This window comes from Pteropus alecto, unplaced genomic scaffold, assembly GCF_000325575.1.
Source record: "Pteropus alecto unplaced genomic scaffold, ASM32557v1 scaffold461, whole genome shotgun sequence".
Lineage (NCBI taxonomy): Eukaryota > Metazoa > Chordata > Mammalia > Chiroptera > Pteropodidae > Pteropus > Pteropus alecto.
Window position 1 is genome coordinate 5,099,840 of NW_006431079.1, and position 6,166 is coordinate 5,106,005.

Below are 6,166 nucleotides of genomic sequence, written 5' to 3' on the forward strand. Positions count from 1 at the left end.
TCAGAAAAATGTAAGCTCATGAGTGCAAAGATGTTGTCTGTCTTGTTCACCATATACATGCTGTGACAAGAATAGTGCTTACAGAAAGCAGGAGCTAAAAAAAAAAAAAAAAAAGAGAACACCCACTGATTTGATGCAAAATCAGAATTCCTCATCAGAGAAAGTGTTAAGCAGGGAAACTAAGACAGAAACCCAGTTGTGATACCGGGACTCGGTAGCATAGACAGTCAGCAACTGTTGAGTTCACCTTTTGGGGTTGGACGTAGTCAAGAATATAAGGAAACAAATACTATTTCAAGTGTTTTTTCCTTTGCAAAGAGTAGTTATTACCCCTCTCCCCCAATTGATGACATTTTCAGAATATGACATGGTCTGTAGATGAGTTTATTGGAAGTCTGGGCTTCTAGGCTAAATGAGTAACTTCCTGAATGATGTGAAATTGATGAAGCTTGTGGCATTACGGAAAAACATGACACAAATTGTGCACTAAAGCAATTCCATGGAAAGATGTTTGATAGTATAAATGGTCACTTAGTTTAAAAGATTTTGGCTTGAAGTTATGACAGCTGAACATTTCTTATACATAACAAAATCCCTAGTATGTAGCTATTAACTCAGCTTTTCTGGGACACAAGGAAGCAGACAACTAGAGTTCTATGCCAAACCTTCTGTAAACAAGTAGAAAAAATGAGGAGGAGGAAGGGGAGTAGAAAATAGTTAAGACTTTTATTCTACACCTTTTACATGCCACACACTAACAAGGAATGAATTTCTCATTTAATAATACTGCAACAGGTATTATTTCCACTTCCCAGATGAAAATAATAAGGCTAAAACAGATCGACTTAACCAAGATGACAGTTAATAAATTACAGAAGAAAATCTAATTCCAGGTTTATTTGACTCCAAGACCATCTACCACACTTGCCTCCCCAGCATTCTTGGAAATCCCCTTGATGAAATGTATTGCTCATCTTAAAAAAAAAAAAAAAAAAAAAAAAAAAGGGCAACGATATGGCTGAAAAGAAGGCAGGAAGTAACAGGAAAAACCCATAAACTATAAGGTTGAATCACATGAAATTGGTGATGACTTTTTTTGCCATAAAAGCAGCAATATTGTTCAACCTCATGGTATTTGTGGTGAGAAGATCACTATGACAACACTATTAATCACTACTCTGTCACCCATTTGTACACACCTTTCGGATTACATTTCATTGCCATTTCAGTGACCCCTTGAAGCAGGAAGAGGGAGGATAATCATTCCCATTTTACACATGAGGAAAAGCAGGTCTGGTAACCCTACATGCTTATCAGAGCAGCATTTGCCCTTAGGAAAATCTGTAACATTTTTTAAGGCTTCTCCCTGTCTTCCACTTCCTACTCCCACCACAGCCCACTGTCTACATCATGTTCTGTCAAAACAATTCTTGAATTTGTCTTCTATAGTAGGCTCCTAACTGGTCTCCCACACCCTCGATCTAGTCTCCAAACTGTAGCCAGAGATTTTTCTAAATGCAAATTTGATCATTTCACTTACCTCCTTAAAATCCTTAGTTCTTCATTCCTCACAAGATAAAGTTCAAATGCCCCAGCCTGTCCTTTATGACCCTGACCCCCGTCTACCATCTCCAGCCTCACCATTTGCCATTGCCCCTCAACGCACCCTGTTGTGTAGAACCCACCTCTCTTACTTTACTCGAACTGTTCTGTGGCTGGATGGCTTTCTCCTCTCTCACCTGACATTCAGCAGGCCAATTTATGCTTTTCAAGGCTTAGTTCAAATGTCACCTCTTTGTGAAACCATGCCTGACTTTCTTCTGATAGTCACCAGTTTTCTGTGCTCTCACAGCAGCTGGTACTTTTCTTCTATTAGAAGACTTATTAAACAATACTGATAGGTGTTCATGCATCCTTAAGATACTCAACAAACTGCTTTTCACCCTTAGTAACTTCAGGACGTAGCACAGCACTAAACATACAGCAGGTATTATCAGTCAGAACCCAAAGGTCCTAGAAAGTCCTTGTCTTGTGCCTCAGGTTAGGGAATAAGGGAAAAGTCCTAATGACATGTTGAGTGCCAAAAACCAGGGCAAACTATTCCAGGACTTTTCCAGAAGTCAGTACATTGAAAGTATAAGCCAGGGACTACCTGAACCTGGATTAATACTTTCATTAACAAGGCTTATTTTCATTAAAGTAAATAGTATCTACATGATCTGTATGAATTACATAAGAATATTTGGATTTTATATTTCACAGAGATACCTAGGCCAGTGGTGGAGCACCTAGAAATCAAATTGCCCTTTGCTGCCACCATAATAACACATTTAATTCAATTAGATGAGCAAGGAATAATTTACTAGCAGAAAATATGTATGCAATATAAAACCATCAGGAGTACACATGGCCACAAAGACAGGCTGTTAGATCGAGAGCATTTAGCTGGCCAAATATTCCCATAATGCTTCCTTGTTACTTTTTAAATTTGGTAGCAAATATTAATGTGTCAAAAACATGTATGAAGAAGAAATAGAAGATTGAAAAAATTCCTTCTACCAACTTTTCTTGAACCTGAAAAAAAGACCAACATTGTTTGATTTTACCTGTGGGAACATACTGGTCTAGCTTGTGGAATCCCAGTATACTAGCAGATAGTTAAAAACCACACCTTAAAGTCATACCTTTACTCAAAGCACAGGCCGTTAAAAAAACAAGTGTGACCTGAAACGACTCCATAGAAAGAGAAAATTTTGATTACGATAAATGAAATTCACTTTTTAATGTTGTTGGGCTTTAGGAAATGGTTTGCGTAACTTAGTGGAGTTCAGTATTTTTCCTAGATGCCTTGACCCAGATAGGCCTTTTCCCACTGTCCTGGCTGAAGTCTTGTGCTGCAAGATTCAGTCTTCTCCCTGCTTTAAGAGAATGCAGTGCTTACTCATGAGGGGATGCCAGCTCCTGGGTGGGCCCAGAAGAAGCTAAGGAACTTCTTCATTTCAAACACTTAGGAGCCTAAGAGATCTTGATCACAGATCTAAAAATCACAAGAGCAGGAATAAGAGGCTCTGGGTAATGAAATATCTTAGCCACACCCAGCGACCTGAGGGGGTAGACAGCATTTATTTTCAAGATGTAATTGCGATACAACTTATAACTGGTATATTTTTATTTTTTTATTCACTTGGAGAGACAGGCAGTATATCTATAACACATCCTGATTCCTTAATATGAGACATTCTTAGAGTGGTCTTTTTCCCACCTAATATTTCATAGGCACATTTCCACAAGGTTAATTTAATTCACACCCTGTAATCTTTATAGCTACATGCCCTATTCATTTGGCCACTCAATAATTACTTAGCCTCTATTATTTACTGTGTACTCTGGTACACTCTGTATTTACTTAACACCATTTGCTATCAATACTCATTTTGGAGTGTCACAATCGTTTTCAATTTTCATTGTTAAAAATACTATTAAAATCTCTAGACTTTTCTTTTTTTAGGTATGTCTTTCAAAATGGTATCACCAGGGAAGAGCCTAAGCAAGTCAAGGAATTGTATAGCTACTGTTGTATGTGGTCAAGTTTAAAGTATAAGATTTATTTTAGAATTCTATGTGAAATTTATGGTTAGACCACTGCAGAAGACCAGGATGAAGATGACAAGAGTCTAAACTAGGGCAATCACAGTAGGAGAGGGAAAAAAAAAGACAGGAAAATACTGAAGAAGGGAGAACATGGAACTTGGTGTCTGATGATACAGGGGGTAAGGGTGGAGTTAGGCATGATTATTGGGTTTCTAGCACAAGTGACCAGATAGAGGACATAGCAGAGGAACATGTTTGAGGGAACAAGATAAGTTCCATTTCATGTTGATTTTGAGGCATCTGTGGAGATATTCAGGTGGAGATATTCCAGTTGACTATAAAGTTTGTTGAAGAGGTAGCTATAAAAACATAAGGCTTTTTAGTATAAGTTTCTTAAGCCAGAAACCCTGAAGGTCAATTAACTGAATTATTTCATTTTACAGATGAGGCGATAGGCCCGGACAGCTGTTTTCAGAAAGCAACTTTGAGAATTGAGATTAGATTTAGGAAGCCTCATTCAGGGCTATTTCAGCCCACCATGCTGCATTCCATTTTTATACCTTGTTGTTTTTATAATTATTCAAAAATACGTAAGAGTAGTTTTCTCAGAATCCTAGTTATATTTAGAACCCCAGAAAAAAGGTGTAAATCTCACCCACTTGCATTCTTTTGTAACTGCATAACTGACTTTTCAATCAAAAAGATCCTGCCATGAATGCTAGATAAAATAAAGAGAAAGTGGTCTGATTACTGGAAGTGACTTTGATCAGAGTGAGCAACTCTAAATATCACACTGTTCCTATAACCTGGCTGCGCATATTTCTGTGCTTAATTGTTAAAGAATCAGTCATTTGATTATATTCTGAAAGCAACCAAAAGTACTATGTTCATCACAGACCATCTATCACATGAAGTATATGGGTTATGACAGTTACATTTAGTTGTGATAAGAACAGTTGATAAGAAAAAGTACCAAGAGCTACTCAAAAAATTGACATGATAAGTACTGTTACAAAGTTGAAGGCCAATGATACCTCAAATAAAGAATTCTTGAGAAATGAAGCTTCTTTTTAAGTAAGTTACCGGTGTTAAAAACAAAAATAAAGCAAGTACAGTATAAAATTAGGACCTAAGTTCTGAGGGAGGTATGAAGAAAATGAGACTAGGTTTCTGTCTTCTCTGCAGTGTAAGGAAAGAAAGTGAATGGGGGAAGAAATGAATGAATGCTTATTGATGAGTGCCTACTATGTACCAAATATTCATAATAAATTCATTTTATTTCATCTCTCACATCAACTTTGTGAAGTACCCATTATTAACACCCTAGAAATGTGAAAACAAAGGCACAAAGAGATTAGGCAGTGGTGGCAATACGTGACTAGTTGCAAGGGCTTTAGTGTCAGGCACCCTGGCTTTAGATTTGGGTTCAACTCTTACTATTAAGCCTTAATTAATAAGTAACTTACCCTCTGTATTACTTAATATTGTTTGCTTATCAATATTCATTTTGGAGTATCTATAATTGTCATCATCATCATCTGTAAATGATATAACCATCATCTGTGATATTGACTGTAATCATCTGTAAATGATGATAATATCTGCCTCAGAGTCATTGAGAGGATTATGTAAGCCATGAAGAAAGCACCCAGTAAGCATTCAATAAATCAGCTATTTACCATTGTCTAAAACCACACAGCAAATAAGTGGTAGATAGGACTCCACACTTTTCTGATTCTAAACTGAACTTCTGCACTGTACCTGGTTGTCTCTTTAGGCTCCTGAGATGCTGGGAGTGGAGAGTAGAGCTCAGGGAGGGGAACAGATAACACTGATGGTGTACTCATAGTCTGGGAGAGGGCAGAAAGGCAGGAAGCTGAAATAAGTATTAGGACAAAAGACAAACTATAATTTTAAACGGAATCTTGACTTAGGGGGAAGGCTATAAATTGTTAGCTAAGAACACTTACCAGAGTGGAAAGAAGTCACCAGTAAAACTACTTACCTTACCCAATATATAGCACAGATATTTCACATCTGATATTGTTTCTAAAAATATTTTAGATATCCAGAAATGAGTTCTTGTGCCTATTTTATAAATCACATAGACGTTTCTTACAGCTAGCAAAATATCACTAATATCAATCTCCTTGCTAATAAAAAATTACCTGTTTTTCTCTTATAAAAACAGCTTTAAACTCTGATCACTTTTAATTCCAAAATAAAAGGAACTGCATAGAGCTCCCTCTAGTGCCATAACAGCTTCTCTTGTAAGATTTACAAGTTAACTCATTCAATGTATTTATATATTATACCCTCACTTGGTGTCAGATACTATGTTTATTCTCTTATCAAACATTACGGTCCTAATTATATGACATTTTCTAATGTGAGCAGGTACAACCTTTAAATATATATTATATCCTTATTGAGAGAACAGTGTAAATAGCTTCTCTAGTGCTGTTATCCAATTCCATTTACATTTATTAAATGAACATAGCTAAAGAAATGCTGAAGTAAACAGCTTAATGTAGTATAGATATCTGACAACTGTGTTAACTTCTCTCTTTGTTCT